The sequence below is a fragment of the Xenopus tropicalis genome, chromosome 5 (genome assembly GCF_000004195.4).
Source record: "Xenopus tropicalis strain Nigerian chromosome 5, UCB_Xtro_10.0, whole genome shotgun sequence".
Taxonomy (NCBI): Eukaryota; Metazoa; Chordata; class Amphibia; order Anura; family Pipidae; genus Xenopus; species Xenopus tropicalis.
Window position 1 is genome coordinate 24,006,858 of NC_030681.2, and position 19,889 is coordinate 24,026,746.

The following is a 19,889-nucleotide window of genomic DNA, read 5'->3' on the forward strand; positions in this document are numbered from 1 at the left end:
ATAAACAGAATGGAATATAAACAGAAAGAAAAGTAATTTAATAAATAAGCAAAGCATCATCTATGAAAAGCAAAGCAGGGGTATTCACTATATACAGAGTGGGGTATGCTCTATATAGAGTGGGGTATGAACTATATAGAGTGGGGTATGAACTTTATAGAGAGTGGGGTATGTGGTACCTACAGAGGGGGTTATGCACTACAGATTGTGGTATGCACTATATAGAGAGTGGGTTATGGACTACATACAAATTGTGGTGTGCACTATATACAGATTGGGTTATGCACTACATACAGGGCGGGGTGTGCGCTATATACAGAGTGGGGTATGTGCTATATACAGAGTGGGGTACGTACTACATACAGGGTGGGGTATGCCCTATATAGAGTGGGGTATGTGCCAAATACAGAATGGGTTATGCACAACATACAGGGTTGGGTATGCGCTATATACAGAGTGGGGTATGTGCTATACACAGAGTGGGGTATGTATGCACTATATAGAGTGGGGTGTGAACTATACATATCTGGCATGTTGCACAGTGTTAGCTGCTGTACCGCCAAGCATGGGCACATAGGGCTGCCACCTGTACCCTCTAGCTCCATGTATAAGTAAGAGCAACGGTGTGTAGGGACCAATAGGTCATCAACTGTAAAAAATATAGATTATATCAGATAGTTGCCCCGGGCATTTACAATGGAGACTAGGAGAGCAGCTGGCCTGCATGGACTTATATAATGTTGGACCTATAAAAGGTTTAGTGGTGGGTCTAGGAGCTACTACTGCATGGATCATCATCATTTATTTGTATATCGCCAGAAAATTACTCAGCGCTTCACAATAAATTTAAACAAACAGGGATCTTAAAAAGTTTACCAAACAAGGGAATACAGAGTAACAATAGGATGAGAGGGCCTTGCTCACAAGAGCTTACAATCTACAGGGTAATGATCCTTTGGCTCTTTGGTCCCCACAGCAAAGCGACTGAGAGCCAAAGAGCCTGTTCCTGTGTGTAGGTGACAAGAAGACTAGTAAATGGCAGTTGTTTCTCTGCTACATGAGGAGGGCACCAGCTCGGTGGGCACGGATTTCTCTGTATTGTTGGACAAGGGAGGGGGGGGGGGGGGGGTTGGGGCACAGCCCTGCGCCAAAAATAGCCACTATGAGACAGAGGCAGCTGCAGCCCTGAACATTCCTCCATGGAAAGCTTGTTTCCAAGCGGGGCATCCTGTAGGATGGGACAGGGAAAAGTCAGAGCATGCTATTCCAGCTGGAGGTGCCCTGGATGTGATGCTGGGGGGGGGGAGGGAAGGACATCAGCTCTTTGCTGAGAGACAAGGGCGGCGCCTGTGCCTTTCCCCTGGCCTCGGTGCCTTTATGCTCTGTTTCCTGTAGGGGTCGCTGTGGCGGTGCGGGCGCTGGCTCTCCCTCTCTACCCGCCCCTCTCCGGGGGAGAATCAGTGCAGCTGTTGCTGTGTGTGAGGTGAGGCTGCGGATTCCTCCAGTCACTCCCTTCATTTCCATCCTGTGCCCAGCGCTGAGGCGGCAGAAGCTCCTGCAGGCTCCCACACATCAGTGCGTTTCAGGTAAGGAGCCGGCGTCTCCCGCTATTCCTTCCCTCCTCCTTAGTGCAGAGGATTTGGGGGCGATGGGAAGACGAGCCATGGCAAGGAGCGGTTGCCAGGAGACCAGCGAGGAGACCGCTGCAGCGAAGAGGAGGTGCGCAGATGTGCCCTTACCCGGGAGGGGTTCCTGGGGCTGCCGCTACATGAATAGGTCCCTTCCAGCTGCTGCGGTACTACAGCTCCTAGCAGCCAGCCAGCGGGAGCTTCTGGGAATTGTAGTCACAGTGTTGGTTGTACATTAGGCTGGGGCTGAGAATTCAGCTGAGCCAAGCCGCCCTGGATGGATGTGTGTCTTTCTCATGGGGTCCCTAAGGCTCCCCCCCTTCCCTGACTGTATAGTGGCCCCCATGCCTGTATGTGACTCCATCATTCCTCTCTGTGACTTTCCCAGTAGGAGCTGCAGACTGATCCCAGATGCTCCTGCCTGCACCATTGCAGCAGAACCCACCCCCATTGCTTTATCACTGCAACTGGGATTGCCCTTTATTTGGGCTTGAAAGATTGTCCTTTTAACATTGGGCACAATTGCCATTCACAGGGTGCTGGGCTAGCTAGGGATCGGCACATATTTAGCCCACAGGCTGCATGGCTGGCTAATAATCAGCACATAGTCAGCCCATAAGCTGCATGGCTGGCTAGTGATCCCACGTATTCAGCCAATAGGCTGCATGGCCGTCTAGTTACCAGCACATATTTAACCCATAAGCTGCTTGGATGGCTAGTGATCACACACATTCAGGCTGCATGTCTGGCTAGTGATCAGCATATATTCAGTCAACAGGCTGCATAACCATCAAGGAATCCGCAAAAATGCAAAAAATCCACAGGCTGCATGGTTGGCTAGTGATCAGCACATATTCAGCCCATAGGCTACATGGTTGGCTAGTGATCAGCACATATTCAGCCCATAGGCTACATGGTTGGCTAGTGATCAGCACATATTCAGCCCATAGGCTACATGGTTGGCTAGTGATCAGCACATATTCAGCCCATAGGCTACATGGTTGGCTAGTGATCAGCACATATTCAGCCCATAGGCTACATGGTTGGTTAGTGATCAGCACATATTCAGCCCATAGGCTACATGGTTGGCTAGTGATCAGCACATATTCAGCCCATAGGCTACATGGTTGGCTAGTGATCAGCACATATTCAGCCCATAGGCTACATGGTTGGCTAGTGATCAGCACATATTCAGCCCATAGGCTACATGGTTGGCTAGTGATCAGCACATATTCAGCCTATAGGCTACATGGTTGGCTAGTGATCAGCACATATTCAGCCCATAGGCTACATGGTTGACTAGTGATCAGCACTTATTTAGCCACTGTCATGCCATGTGGGCCAAACCTGCAACCCCCCAGATGTAGTTGAACTCCCTGCTGTCAGAGAGCTGTAAGTTGTTTGCTATAAGGTTGGGGGGAATGTTTGGAATGGTATAAAGCAGTAGTCATTACTCATCCATTCATTCTATGCATCATTGGCACAATATAACGTAATATAGATGCCAGTGAGGGGGGCAGTTGTGCCCATATCGCTTTCCTACCTGTTGGAGCTCTAGGAACAGGCGTGGTCCTAGGAGTGAAGGTGATTTCTTGCCTTGTGTGTGTTAATCTTGCAGAAATGTATGGTGTTACATGCCCAATGGGGTGGGATTTGGGGATATATAGTTCAGCAGCTACAGACTGGGGATCAGCAATGCCCAGTGCATGTACATATACAGTGGTACCCAGCATGCTCCTTCTCGTGCCCTCTGCTTTCTATTCTGTATATGTATATATCAAGATGCTTGTCATTTGTCTTAGTCCATCTGGCCACTGGCGTCACAGGGCTGGGTCATTGCCATGGTTCCCACCCCACCGCCCCATCTCCTCTCCCCACTTTTAACTCAGCAGTTCTGTTTCTCCACGGGTGGCAGTCATTGCCTGGGTTGCTATGCGATACCATTGGATTTGTGTCCTCAAAGGACCATCAGGTGTTTTTTTTTGTGTTTAACCCCTTTAATAAGTGACATCAGCTCGAGGCAAGTACCAATAGCATCTAACGGCTGGCCAGTCCGACGGGTACTTTCCATGGTGTTTGTATAGGGAGGAACCATCTGGGTGTGGGGGGGCTGACAGATTCAATGCAGCAAAAGAGGCGGCATGCACTGCTGAGAGATGATGCAGCACCATGTAGCAAACAGTCTTTTTGGATGGGCATACGCTGCTCTGCCCCTCACAACCCCACCCTTGCACGGGGATGATATCCCTTCCAACACCCTCTAGTGATCAGAGGTGGTCCTCCCTGTTTTACTGTATTGGGACAGCCTGCACTTGTTCTGGATGTAGAATATTGCTTGTCATGGTGTCCTGCTTTGAAGGCGGTGGGGGTGGTTAAATAACAGTTCTGCAGATTTAGTGCGGTCACATCCAGAAGCATTCGGTCTACAACTCTCGTCAGTTAACCCTTCTGTTCCCCGGTGAGCCTTGAAGGTGGCTGGTCCATTCTCAGACAACTCAAAGAGGGGTTGCGAGAATTTGTGGTAGTGGCCATCTTGCCATCAGCTGGTTCCCGCAGGTGTGTATATGTATATATTATATATACACATATACAAACACACCTGTATACTGATATTTGGACCAAGTGAATGCTGTTATGTTGCTCTGTAGTGCTGGGTATAATGCTAGGTGCATTGCAGTGGCAGTGGAATTAACCATGGATCCTACTTTCATCCAATATGTGCTTGAGTTTCCAGTTTGTTTTTATGAATCCCGTGGCCAAAAGAGCCACTTACAGCAGACATTTAGACATTTGGAACTACAGTTGTCTTTGAGCCCTTTGGGATTTTAGGATACAGCCAATTTGGTACCTGGATTTTAATGAAAAGAAAAATATGTTTTTATGGAGCCTGTAGTAAGTAAGTAAGTGAAACAGTTCATGTCCAATCCCTGACCTACCTTCCAAAAGATCAATCCTAATGTTCCCTGGTACTAAATCATTATTCTAGGGTGATGGCATCATAAAAATCTGTGTTTACCATTGCCCAGGTGAACTAAGTTGAAGAGGGTGGGATGTTGGGCCTCGGTTATCCCACGCCCTGCTGGCGGAGGAGCTCAGTAGTAAATACTCTTTAGGTCGATCTTGATCTTTGTAAAGGAAAGGCAAGTAGGGCCTAAGGGGGTGACCTGACCGAAGGTTGCACTAAAAATGTCTGGAAATCTCAGCACTAGATATTGTATGATATAATACAGCTTCAGGGAAAACTATTGAATTCAGCTATGTTTAAAAGGCTCTTCTGGTTTTGGAATGTATACAGAGCTATGTCTCTCTGGGCTTGTAACATTTTTATGGATATTATTCTAGGTCTTTGTTCAGATAGGGAAAATTGTGTTCCAGCTTGTTAAATATCTTCAGACTGTTTAAGATTAAGGTTATAGATCCATTTTCTTCCTGCTTTGCTTAAATATGAGTTTAGTCATGTCTGCATGCAGAATTGTACAGAATAATCATGTGTTTGAAATTAATTCTGTATTTCATATGTTCATGGAAGATCATTTTTTTGTTAAGTTTACCAATGTATAACCTGTACAAAGTTCAGCAAGCGACAACTAGATTGGAGCTTGGATTGAGGAGCATTGCTGATTTAGAAAGCAACGGGGATGCACCGAATTGGCCAAACCCCAAATCCTGCATGAAAGATTCGGCTGAATCCCGAACCAGAACCACATCCTAATTTGCATATGCAGATTCGGCAAAAGAGGCTTTAAAGAAGACCTCGCACCCAACAAGCAGTGAAAGATTTTCAACTTCCATGTTTTTTGTGATGAAAAGGATTTGGTGCATCCCTAGGAAACAATAATTGTGGAATGAGTCAGTGACCTATGTACGGGGCAAACAATGGCTTCTGACCTCTATCAGGGTTTGCCAAACTAGCGATTGGGAAGGCTTTAAAATCCTGCTGTATTAGCGCTGTGGCACATGGGACGACTAATCTCCACGAAATGCCATCCCACTGGATGCCTTGAGAGGAAACTTCGGCGCCGCGTATACCATCCCACCGGCGATTTCAGGGAGATTAGTCTCCCCTAATCTCCCCTAATCTCCCCATGTGCCATAGCCCTTAGGGTGAAGACACACGGAGCTACTGGTAGCAGCTACTTGTTACGCTTACCAAAATAGACAATGCTGATCATTTACTGATAATTGTCTCTACGTGTGTTTTAGCAGAGGCAGTACTCAGTATTGTCTATAGCAGAGTATTTTCTAGTGTAGTGTTGACAAGTAGCTGCTACTAAGTAGCTCCTTGTGTCTTCACCCTTAATGTGATCCTTTCTTGATGGGTCTGCATGGACTCAACATGTGATGTAATAATTGGGCAGTGGTCAAGAGATCCCGATGAGCCAGTACCTCAAGAATATACCACTCCTGCTTGCAATATTTACTTTTATTCCAAGTTTGGTCTTTTGTTCTTTTGTTTGGAGTTTTATCCATTTTGTCCTCATTTTGCTTTTTATGTGGCACAAAACTGACTGGTCCATTTGTACAAAACAATTAGGCCTGCTCTTATAGTTCTTTTATGTTTTTGTATCACTGTATGACTGATTGTTGTACGGTTACTGGGACCTACAGTTATACAGTCTAGCGAACTGTGCATCCAGAACGGCCCAGCCCTTTAGCATCATAACTAGGTGACGGTGAATCTCAGCTTTCTCATTTCGTGAGACTTGATGTCGTAGTGGATCCCAAATATGCTGCTGGACCCTCCCCTTCCTGCACATTTGCTTGGCGAGGGGGATTATTTCATAGATAACATACTGGAAGCCAACATCTGTGGAGATGCCTTGCATACTTTGCCTGACATGAGTGCAGTAGGACTTGCATCCCATGTGTTGATTCAGGCTGTTTGAAATACTTCCAATACTTCGGATAAGCATTTCAAGAGCCGTGTGTTTGCCCGATGGGCAGCTGCCTACAGCCCAGTCCGTGGCTTCAGACAAAAAATTCCCTTGTTAAATCTATTAAATGTTAATATATTTGGTGAAGACTGTTTTGTATTATGGAGGATTATCTTATTTGGGAGTTTTTTTACTCTGGCTGATAACAAGGTACCACTCCCATCAGATCAAAATATTTTTCTTTAGAAGGTTTTACCATGCACCATGATCTATGCTCCTGTGTTGTATGGTCTATGCAAGGGAAAAAAGGAGAGCTAAACGGGCTATATTTTGACTGTAACAATTATAATTTTATATATATATATATATGTTTTTTTTTTTTTAATTTATTTTAAAAAAATCCAATGTTTTGAGTACTGACAGTCAGTACTCGAAACGTTGTATATATAATATATATATATGTCATTGTACATAGCTATCTTTGGATGACTTCATCAGAAAAATTCTAGATAAATGTCATAGCTGGTATAGCTTGTGTGTTACAGGGACAGCAGAGAGGGAATAGCCTACAGCAGGGAGCAGTCCACTACAACAGTAGTGTGTGGGTGTGTATGTGTGTAACGCGTCTGGCAAAGTTAAGACAGCTAAGGGAATGGGCAGTATTTTTGTTTTGCTTTAAAACGTTTTGACCAAACCTTATGTGCATTGACCCATGTGGACCTGTCATTAAGTGATGGGGCTGATCAAATTGTTTTTTAATACACCATTGCTGATCAATCAAAACAGAAGGCCTTCTAGATCAACTGACCACAAATCCACAAATGGATGGACTATACTTTGTGTGTGGTCTATCCGACTGGCACCCTTCTGTCTGTTCATCCACATGTTAATGTGCTGGGCTCTTGGCTTTCCTTCCTTGTGCCCCGCCAATCTTGCTGTTACTCTGGTAACATAAGTACCTTTTAACAATCTGTCTTGATAGTTTCATGATCTCTCTCATCATTCTTACAGACATTAGCTTGTATATATATAGACATAATTTTAAGGCTACTCCTGTTATTACTTTTTACTACTATTTATATCTAATTGACTAAGTATTTGTAATTATTACTAGCACCTTAAATATATTGGTACAGGTATAGGACCCGTTATCCAGAATGCTCGGGACCAAGGGTATTCCGGATAAGGGGTCTTTCCGTAATTTGGATCTTCATACCTTAAGTCTACTAAAAAATCAATAAAACATTAATTAAATCCAGTAGGATTGTTTTGCATCCAATAAGGATTAATTATATCTTAGCTGGGATCAAATACAAGGTCCTGTTTTATTATTACAGAGAAAAAGGAAATCAATTTTAAAAATCCTAATTATTTGATTATAATGGAGTCTATGGGAGACAGGCTTTCCGTAATTCGGAGCTTTCTGGATAATGGGTCTCTGGATAAGGGGTCCGATACCTGTATAATTCTATTGGTCCATATCCTTTTTCGTAAGTGACCACCATTACCTTTATAAATACAAATTGTAAATTGGGGGCAACCCACCAAATGATAAGCAGGTCATAAAAGCCTGGGGAAATAAGGGAAGAACCAAGCCTTTTCAAATCTAAAGTGCCAGCAATAAAACAATATATACTCTATTATATAACATGTTGTTGCTAAATTAGGCTTCCACTGGCAGGATACTAGCAATTGCAGTTTAATGACATACTGAGAGCTGAGGGTGAGTTAACAGAGCCTCACTTGAAAAGAATGGCAGCGCAAGCATATTGTATTGCACGTGCTGTATTTAGCATGCTGGGGGCAAGCAGTTATCAGATGTGCAGTTGAAAAGCAACGTGTAGTTCTGCCAAGGGACAGGGGCTTCTTTGTAAGTGTGGCATGAACAGTACAAAGATGAAAGATTAATGACGATGATATGTGGACAGGAAGAGGGGCAAGTAGCCCAGATATTGCCATGGAATTCATTCTGACCTTCCTTAGCCTACCCTGTGTGTGAGGAGGAAGTAGCATCTGAGAGCAGGACATCTATGAAATGGACCAAATATATTGCTGCATTGAAATAAAACAGAATAAACAAGAATGTAATGACTGGAGAGCAACAGGTTATATTGATATGAGACTTCGGCTGGCATAAGATGGTTAGTGGTTGAAAGGGCTTGGCAACAGGTAATAAACTATGAAAAAGCACATTTGGAAATCATGGCATAAATTGCAGTAACCCATAGCATAGATATTTGCTTTTAAATTGGTGACCTGTAAATGCTTCCTGCTTATTGGTTACTAGTGGTTACTGTACCTTGGCAGTCAGTGTATTTTATTACCCAACCCTAAACGACTTGCCAGAAGGCGGGTGATCCTGCTCATATATATTAACCTGGATTTTGTTCTTTTTAATTTCGACAAATCCCCTATAAGGTTTATTTGAGATTCTTCAATACTTTTTACCCAAGTTTACACAAATGCTGGCAATTTTCTTTTGTATGGCCTTGTATTGCTGGCCCTGGTGAGGGAGCCAAACTAAAAAAGGGGGGCTTGTCTATTAACTCATAAATATCTGAAAAGGTTGTTTTTATTTTGTACCCTGACTTTTGCCAACTGTCAAGCCGTGCTGACATTGTAAGCTTGCAGTCCTAGAAATGTTTGTGGGAACATAGATGAGTTAGCTTGATCCAAAGCTAGCCCTTGAGGCCCCTCCATCTGTTGTTGAAGTACAGCTCTATTCTACACAAAGAGTCTGGAATAAAACATTTTGTGGAGCTGGATGTAAACAGCCAAAATGTATATTTAAATGACAGCATATTTTGTTAGTCATCCTTTATTTGTGGCTATATTTCCATAGTGAGTGAACATAAATGCCTCCATACCTGGGGTTACTGTTTATCATCAGTTTTTTTTTATTATTTGTACCGTGGCAAACAAAAATGATCTACTGACAATTGCTAGAAGAAATAGCAAGGTACAGACATTAAAGCTAATAGCATGAAAATCAGATTATATAATTAGATTATGTGAGACTGAGAAGGATTGGTGCTGTTGAATATTGTCTTCAAAATGAAGGTGAATGATGGGAAAACTAACTGGTAATCCAGAAACCAGACACATAACCTGGGCAGCCATGTCTGTTGTATAATAAATGGGCCACAATGAGGCTGTAATAAGAAAAAGGCCATTGAATAAAAATATCCAAGTCAATATAACATCTAATGGTATGGGATCCATTATCCGAACCTTTTAACAGAAAGCTCTTTTTCTACATTTTACTTATTCTTTGGGATAATAACAAAAGAAACTTTATTCTTGTTCCCAACAAAATTATAATTAATCCTTATTGGAGGCAAAACAGTCCTATTGGGTTTATTTAAAAAATACATTTTTAACAGACTTAAGGTGATCCAAATTCCCTTTTCTGGAAAACCCCAGGTCCCAAGCGGTCTGGATAACCGGTCACACACCTTTATAGCTTATGACAAGGCTTTGCTCATACTCAGCTCCTGATAAGGCTGTCGATCACTAAGGGTTGGGTAGCCAGTGCCACCTTCTATGAGCAAAGCCTTGTCATGAGATGTAATTTTATATTTTAGCGTTTAAATAATGGTTCTGTAATGGAAGATAAACTCCACCTATATATAGGTATAGTTTCTTTGTATATTAGTGCATATAATACATTTTTTTATTATTTTTTTATGGGAAGCTTCCATTGAAACCTTATAATTAAATACAGCTATTGTACTTAATAACTAAGAGTTTTGAACATTATTCATGATTCATACTCTTTAAAAACTGGAATTAGAGGGAATTAGAATAATGAGATATTTGTTTGTGTGCCATACACGTGAGTGGCTTGTGATTCACCCCCTAGCAGCCAGTTATTCTTATTCTCTATGTGGCATGTTGTCATTGACGTTCTGCCGGCTCATAGGTCAGTATGCTGCTTGCCTGCACCCTGATTCTAGTAAGTTTTTGAAAGCTGATCCTTACAAGAGGTATGAGAGTTTACCTGGGTGGGTGACATTTGGTAACTTGCTGTAGACAGGGTGGCGTGATGGCATAGGGCAAAAAGACAACAGAGACCTTGGTGCAGTAGGCATGGAACATTGTTACTATACAAAGAATAGCATACAATGTTTTTCCATGCAAGAATATTTCCTTAATGCTTTAATATATCCATTGGCTTTGGAAAGTTTGAATTTAGGGAACTTTTGTAATCCCACTGGGTCCCTGGGTGTGGATATAAACAAGAAGCTCTCATTTCCTCTGTTGGACTTCCTCCTGAAGCAGATGAAAGAAGACTTTGCTTACACACACGAAGATCTAATAAAGGTCCCAGAATGGTTTAATAGCACTTTTCTGCTTCGGTTAATGGTACTTTATATCATGAATTAAGCTGCATATTGCAGCAGCAACAATGTGTCTTTGATGGACCTGGATATTCTGAGTGGTGTAATTGGTTGAGGATAGAGTGCTCTACAGTGGCTTAATGGAAGTCATCATCCTCATCATCATTTATTTATATAGCCCCAGCAAGTTAGTTTCAGTTAGATCTACAGATGTTACAAGGGAATAGGGTGAACGCAACTAGTTTTATGGCTACCTTTTATTGTTCCGTTTGATATGGCCGACAGCTCAAACGAGCAGCGGTTCTACTTCACGTCCTCATATACTGACACACCATGCACAAGCCCATGTGATACACTGGCAAACGACATTTCCAAACCTGTCAACGAACAAATTGATACCTATAGTACAGACATATGAAACAGAATTATCAACCCAGCATACACCAAAAAAGATTTTGTTCTGTTTTAATTGTGTTTATGGTCAGCTTTGTGGCAAAGTGTAATGATCTTCTGATGTGTACGGGGTTGCTAAACAGATATTTTGAAAATGCTCAGTAAAACATACTATTTTTTTGCTGAGAGTATTTGAATTCTCCTCCATTGAATAATGATGCTGTGGCCTTGATCATTTTATTATCATGTTAATAATAAGAAATTTTGGCTTTAACAATCAGTAACTTGATTGTTTTATTTAATCATTTAATTGGTATTGTTTACTAAGCAAGAGAAGTCAGACAAGCAAATATTTCATTGATTTTATTGTTCACTAAATAAGTCCCCAGCTATGACTTGTATCATTGGAAAGACCATGTGTCGCCCTTGAGTATGAACTTATGCACATATTTTCCTATCTGTTATACATTACTGTATCCATCTCTATCTCATGCTGTATATTACTGTACCACAGTGCTTTTCCTTCTGTCTGTACCATGTGAGGGAGTTTACTCTATGAATAAGTGACCGTTTAGTTTATGCTATAAATTCACTTTTTGTTGCACACCATGTGGATACTGTATAATATATACATATTAGCTCTGCTCGATGAACTCTCTGCATGCAAGCAAATAGGGCTTTGGCTCTCGTTAACGTTCTACAATACGTTCCTTTAACAAGGGAGATGCACTGGAATGCAGTATGATGTTCACCAGTCTGGTTTGCACTTGAACTGAGCTGTTCCTGCCAAATATTAACTTGGTCAGAATACCCTCTAAAATGTCTTTCAAGACCATTTGTTTTTTCTGTTACTAAAAGATTCTTCTCTTCTGTAACTTCTTTTTATGCCTTTTTATTTTAGATTAGATTTTCTGTTTAGCCAGTCTAACTGCTAGAAGATAAGACAAGATGTTTTGTTAGTGCTCTGGCACACGGGGAGATTAGTCGCCTGCGACAAATCTCCCTCGTCACGGGCGACTAATCTCCCCGAACTACCATCCCACCGGCGAACATGTAAGTCGCTGGTGGGATGGTACACGCTGCGCAGGCGATTTCGGCAAATCGCCGAAGTTGCCTCGCGAGGCATTTTCGGCGATTTGCCGAAATCGCGCCACGTGTGCCATCCCACCGGCGACTTACATGTTCGCCGGTGGGATGGCAACTGATGGCAACTCGGGGAGATTAGTCGCCCGCGAACAGGGAGATTTGTCGTGGGCGACTAATCTCCGCATGTGCCAGAGCCCTTAAGAGTGAAGATACACAGAGCTACTAGTAGCAGCTACTTGTCACGACTACATAAATAGAAATTGCTGATCATTTAGTGATAATTGTCTCTCCTTGTGTTTTAGCAGAGGCAATTGTTTATGGCAGGGTATTTTCTAGCCGTGACAAGTACCTGCTACTAAGTAGCCCCATGTGTCTTTACTCTAAGGGGCTGATTTACTAACCCACGAATCCGACCCGAATTGGAAAAGTTCCGACTTGAAAACGAACATTTTGCGATTACTTTGCGATTTTTTCGGATTCTGTACGAATTTTTCGTTACCAATACGATTTTTGCGTAAAAACGCGAGTTTTTCGTATCCATTACGAAAGTTGCGTAAAAAGTTGCGCATTTTTCGTAGCGTTAAAACTTACGCGAAAAGTTGCGCATTTTTCGCGTAAGTTTTAACGCTACGCAAAATGCGCAACTTTTTACGCAACTTTCGTAATGGATAGGAAAACTCGCGTTTTTACGCAAAAATCGTATTGGTAACGAAAAATTCGTAAAGAATCCGAAAAAACATACGAAAAAATCGCAAAGTACCGATCATTACGAAAAAAACGCAATCGGACTCCATTCGACCCGTTCGTGGGTAAGTAAATCAGCCCCTAATAGTTTAAAATTTAGTGGTGAGCACAAGTTTCCCTTGTTCAGTGCAGACTGTTGATCCATATACACAGCCTTAGCCTTTTCTCATCCGTTGGAATTTTTGCGCCATTAGTATCTGAGAATGTCTGAGGGTGAATAGGCTACAGCCAGATAACCATATCATACTGTATCTTTGTGTTTCATTCCATTTACACAGTTTACTATCTATTTTGCAAAGACACACAGAGCTACTTAGTAGCAGCTACTTGTCATGGCTACAAAACACCAGAAGATACCCTGCTATAGACAATACTGAGAAATGCCTCTGCTAAAACACATGTAGATTATTTTTTTAAATGATCATGTACATAGGGTTCACATTTAAAATTGTAGAGCCCAAAATGTAAATAAACTTTTTTTTTTGCGTGAGGGCTAGCTGGTGGAAGGAGAATTTGAGTGTGTTTTAGTTGTGGGAGACTGGCATATAAACAGTCCCCTTCCTGTCTGCCCATATGCTGCACAGGCCGCTCGTAATTGCTACTAATTTGCTAGCGTAACCACCAAAAAATGCAGCCCTTTTTGTATTTCCCATTTTTCTGTATGAAGTGAAAACAAGCAGCGTTTGAGAGGATGATGAGGGAATAGAGAAACAATATGAGGCGCTGGGCTAGCAGGGAGAGGTGTGGTTGGGTCCCATAGGAATCCTGCGGCAGTGTAATGTGCTGCATGTTTTGCAGGCGAGTGAGCCAGTACAATAACACACAGTACAATAACACACAGTACAATAACACACAGTACAGTAACACACGCTGGGCTCTACATATGCACGCTTGGCATTCCTTTTCTATTAATCCTCATCTTTGCTTTCCAGCATGCATTATTACATTCTAATATTTATATTGTGCTTAGGGCCTATAGAGAAAGGGACATAATCACCAGTCATTTGGATTGCCCCCCTTCCCGTGCATGCTAGGTACCATGGAAACTGATGCAACCTTGATATTAGAGGCAATTTGGTGAAAGGGGAAAGAATCCTGCTTCTGGCATCCTCATATCTTCCCCTCGTAGTCTTTTGTTACCATGAAGATTGTTGGTGTAGGAGGAAAATGAATGTTCCTGGGCCTGGCAGTAGGGAAATAGTGGGAATAAGGGCAGGACACTGCAGCACAGTCATTATTGTGTATCTTGCCTAAGGCCTTGCTAAATAGCATCTTTACTGCAGTTCAATAATGGTGAAAAACTGACATACAAATGTTGCATATATGTCATATGACATCAAAATCATTCTGGGGTTGAATTTGGTAAGAATCTGATTATTGCATGAAAGTCTGAATAAGGCCTAAAAGGCATTGTGGCACTGAGGTTATGTTAGCCTTTTGTTGGCTCTCAGGCCTTCCCTTGCTTATATGCATTACAGGTATTGGGTCCATTATCCAGAAAGCTCTGAATTACAGGAAGGCCATCTCCCAAATTCAGTTTTAATTGAATAATTCAGATTTTTAAACAAAATTCAATTTTTCTATGTAATAATAATAAAGTACCTTGTACTTAATACCATCTATGATATAATTAATCTTTATTGGAGACAAAACAGTCTTATTGGGTGTATATAATGTTTAAAGTATTTTATAGTAGACTTAAAGTATGGTGATCCAAATTACAGAATGACACCTAGCATTATGGATAACAGGTCCCGTACCTGGACAGCAAATGCAACTTGACCAAATATCTAACTAACTGGCCTTTAGGTTTGATGCTTACACACTGTTGCTTTGCCCCAATTCCACCATTCAGTTATCTTGTTACCAGAGAAGAAGGCTGTAAGACTTAAGTGAATTGTGAAAATGCTTAATTGAGCAGTTGCTTAGAGAGTTCTAATGCTACTTAGCTTGGGTTATGTAGTGTGCTGTCCCATTGCTGTAGGCCTAGCCATCTGCTATTAGAAAGATTAATCCCAGCAACACTGAGATCAACTCCTGCCCTGTTGGTCAGAAACAAGCCAAGAATAACCTGAAATCCTGACTGGTTCACAGGTATAAATATAGCAAGAATAGACGTTTGCTCCTGTCTTCCACTTAAGTTAATGCAGTTATCTAGTACTGGCTTGTCTGCAAGCTTCTAACTGGTTTTGTGTTGGGTGTCAATTCATTTAATATACTCTCAAGTAATGCCCTTGTGCCCTCTGCAAACATCTAAAGGTGATGGTTTATATAATATGAAGTGGCCTACTAAAGAATCTTACCATACTTAAATATATAAATATATAAATATTGCGCTTTTACATCTTTCCATTCATGAAAGGTTGTGGGCAGTTGATGGTCGGGTGGATGTACATAGCCCCATGCTCGATTATGGCAACGCTGAATGTAAAATAGCTCTCCAGGACTGCTATCAGGAAGGAGGGGTACTAAGGAATAGTCCATTGAGGGGCTTCTGAAAAAAGGTTGGGGCCCAAGGTGCAAAAGCTTGGGTTGTGGAGTGGATGCATAAATCCTTTGACTCTGACTCCTCAGTTTATGGTACCATCGACTCTTGACTCCAGGTACCCAAAATTGCTTCCAACTCCAAGAATCTGCCTTCACAGACCTGACAGAGAATGGAGTCTGTGCATAAATCCTTCACCTCTGACTCCCATCTCCTCAGTTAATGGGACCTCCAACTTTGACTTCAGGTACCCAAACTTGCTTCCAACTCCAGAGGACAGGACTATGGAATGGATATTGTTTTGGCATAATGAGGTGAAGCTGGGGCTGATCAGGGGCAAGGCCATGTTTGCATTTTGTTCTCATGGGAGCACAGTTATACTTGTTGGCAGGGCTGTCGCCTAGGATCGCTGGAAATTCCTTATTTATCATTATCGATATATTATTATTAACACATATTTATAAAGCTGATTGCAGCTCAGCACTTATTTAGTGTTAGGCTAAGCTCTCATTCACTCGGTTTATAAGTGATTATTACCTCTGTGACTTTAATTGAAGGCTAAAGGAAATGTTTACATCTGCTGTCTTAATGTGCTTAGATTTTGTGCAACTCTTACTGGTTTCCAGTTAAACACATCCCAGAAAAAGCAAATCTAGATAGAACATTCTCTGATCAATTAATTATCAATGTAACCTATTGCCTGCTGCAGATCCCAAAAATCTATGGTGCCAGCTGTCACGGGGCCTGCCGTATTTTGCGTTTCCACCACTGTTTGATCTGTTCCATGCTGTGTACTTACTGGAAATGCAAGATCAAATGGAAGTGGCAAGATCAAAGGTCCAGGCAAGCAATAGGTTAAAATGGTATATTCATGGGTGGGTGATTGGAGATATAGTTTTTATATGGTGCCATTCTGTGTATTCAGCTCTATGACATCTAATGACATTTAGTGATATATGGGTCGGCCTGAAACACATGTGTAATGGGGCTGACATCCACGTTTGCTTTTCAGGTCACTTGTGGATTTAGACTTTTACTTCTGCCCACTCTGTCCACTGCCCTGCTTCTGCCTCTAGCAGCCTGTATTTATATGAGCCAGGTCAGTTTGGGCCGCCAACATGCACATCACTAATGGCAATGTCAGTTGGTCTCTTATATCTCTGTACCCAGTATTCATCAATGTCCTTGGGCACAGAACTGTACAGTGCATATAAACTTGTTAAATGTGCTATATATATACTCTAGTTCAACGTGAATTCAATGAATAGGGTTTGTGCTGAACACACTTTTTGTCTGTTGTTTTAATAAAGTGATATCTATGGTTATTTCTTGCAGTAAACAATAAAATGAAGCTGCTTTTATTTTCTAACTTCTTGTAGCATTTCCTGTTGCTGCCCAGTCATTGTTATCAAGGGAGCAGCTAGTAAAATAAATTACCAGTTTGCAGATAAGCTGCTTATCTGAAAGCCCAACAAAGGCTGCAGCTTCAGGAAGGAAGGGATTTGTTTATACAGAGAACAGAATCACAGTTTAGCAGACCACTTGTTTATTAGTATCTTGTGTTTGTGCTCACAACCCCAGGCTGCTCCAAGCTGTATGTAACCAAGAAAGTCCAGCACTCCACTTGCATATTAATGTCTTGTGCCTTCGCTCATAACCCCAGGCTGCTCCTAGCTGTATGTAACCACCAAAGTAGTTCGGCACACCCCTTTTTTGGTCCAATGCAAAATGTTTGTTTGTATTGGATAATGGAAAATGCAGGCGCCAATCCAGAGGTTATTTACATCTGCAAACAAACCATGTGTGTAGTAAAGTTTGTGCAATGAAGATTTCAGGCTTACACAGGCAGAACTTTGCTAAAAAAGTCCTGCTTGGTTAAGCTGAACTCAGGACAGGAAGTAAGATGAAAAAAAAAAACACGTTTCTATAGCTGAGTGCACATCTAGAGCAGAGTTTCTATGGAAACCAGCAGTGCCATCTAAAATTTTGTTCCAAATTGACCAGTATTCCTTGTTTTTCTCTTTCATTGTGCATCCAGACACAAGTGCCGGCAGGTGGCAGGAGGACAGCTTTAGTGGGTGGCAGCCAGTATGTCAAACATTTTTAGTGGTGTTTCTACAGCTGTTGTCCGCTCCTTGCTGTAAATACGGCAAATCAAGGCCCATTAGGTGCTCAGTTTAGAGACTGAAGGCTCCACATTCTTCCAACTCAAGCTGTTAACCTTCCAGTGACCTTCAAGGGCCACCCTACCAAGTCACATTCCCTTGTAGATAGGAATGTTCCCAACACTAGGTGATCCACCACAGCTGTTAACAGACTCATTAGGAACTTCTCATTAAGTGCCAATGAGCAGTTACATCGGCATGGGAGCTGCCATATTGATGGTCTCAGCTGAGGCATGCTCATTGGATAACAGGAAAAAATGCACAAAATAACAAGATATCTACAAAATGTTTTTGCCTGTCCTGTTCCGATTTGTGCAGGTGACAAAATGATTAAATTCCCTGTGCGCCATTGCTCCTTAGAGTACTAATGCCATCATGCACAATTTGCTTCTAATTGAAATGGTCATTAGTTAATTGATGCTATCAAAACATAATGTAGCAAAAATGCTGTTTTGGATAAATTCTGATTAGTTCATTTAGCTGTTTTGCAAATTGGCACACGTTTAGCGGTGTCCTGTTTAGTGCAATTTCCTATTTTTCTCTCCATTAGGCTTTGCTGTGCTTCCTGCATTCGCATACCTACCTACCAAGCTCACATCCTGTGCTCCTACTTTGTTGGGAATTATTAGTTTACCTTAAATCTTAGGCACTGATGCCACATTAGAAAGCTTTGCTTGCGAATGGAAGTCTTCTTTTCTACTTTAATCAACGCAGCAAACGCAAGAAATTCATGCAATGCATGTTCACTGTCTTTCAGCTTGTTAGGCTTTGTGTGTAGGGGCTAGAAAAGGAGCCCAGTATATTTGGCATACATATATAAAATATTGCCCTTTTTCATCAAATTGATAGTAATTTATCTACTCTTTTTGCATTTCTCTTTTGGAATTCTCCCAAATCCTTCCTATTTAGTTATCTTCACTCAAAAAACCAACTTATGTGTATGGTCCAAATCCATAGGAGATAGTCCAAGTGATACCATACCCAATCATAAAGGTTCTTGGAATAATACAGAGCAGGAACAGAGATACAAACCCTATATCTGTTTATCTATCTATCTATCAATCTAGCATCTCACACTGTTGGGGCAGATGTATTTAAAAAAAAAAAAAATCTACTTGATTTAAGTTGCGGGCTCAGTTTATACCAGTTTTTGCTAAATGTTCCCCTTTCTGTAACAACTCCAGAGTTTTATAGTTTATATGATTTTTTTTATTGAAAAAAAAAATCAAAATTTTTTTGTTTTACAGCACTTGCTAGAATGTAAATCGCCCGTGGGATGGCATACACGGCGGGCGATTTGCCGATGTCGCCGAAGTTTCCTCTCAAGGCAACTTCGGCGACTTCAGCAAATCGCCCGCCGCGTACGCCATCCCACCGGCGATTTACATTCTAGCCGATGGGATGGCATTTCGGGGAGATTAGTCGCCCACGACAGGGAAGATTTGTCACACGGCGACTAATCTCCCCGTGTGTCACAGCCCTTACTGTTCCCCTTTCACCCCATTGGAATCATGGTTGTAAGTTGCCTTATATAAACAAATATATGAGCTCTACATTCTACAGGGAGGAGGAGATATAACATTTTACATCCTGACAGCCACCCCTCCTCCTCCAAGCCCCGAGCAAGATCCCAACTTGCAATCTCTGTAACCCAGAAATGTAAAATCTGTAGTTTGGGCACTTCTATAGCTCTCTACTTTTTAGTGCAACAAAATAACAAAATTCTTGTTAAAACAATAGAATACATTTCTGAAGTCTTGCAGCACATTGGGCCAACTACCACATACACTTTGCTGGACAAAGCAATATATATATATATAGAGTTTGGATGGGCTAGTTGCATTGATCCCATCACTCAGCCTGTGGGTTATCTCAGTGCCACTATATACAATGTACAGTTATGACTATGTCAGAATCTTCTGAACTGCCCATCAGTCTTGCTTTGTGCACCCAAAGTAGGTTTTTCTTATTACTTTCACTTATATACTCTTCTGCATTTAATATGCAAGTACTTTAGGTTTTATTTCCCCTTTTAAAAAGCCATCCTGTGAAAAAGAAGCAGCAGGTCATCAAGTTGGACATACCTTCCTGTGTATATATAAAATGTATAAGTCAAGTAACATGACAGCTAGAAGTGGAATTTGTAATGCAGGAAAGGATTGTAAAGGAGGGGA

The 19,889-nt window shown here is 41.7% G+C and overlaps 1 protein-coding gene across 1 annotated transcript in view; it reads left to right on the forward strand.

Moving 5' to 3' along the window:
• The first annotated feature begins 1,145 nt into the window (after positions 1-1,145).
• Positions 1,146-19,889, forward strand: part of sptbn1 (spectrin, beta, non-erythrocytic 1) — a 119,539-nt gene continuing 100,795 nt past the window's right edge. Inside the window, exon 1 of the mRNA NM_001375351.1 lies at positions 1,146-1,586. The gene's annotated coding sequence lies outside the window, so the exon portion shown is untranslated. The remainder of the gene's footprint in view (positions 1,587-19,889) is intronic.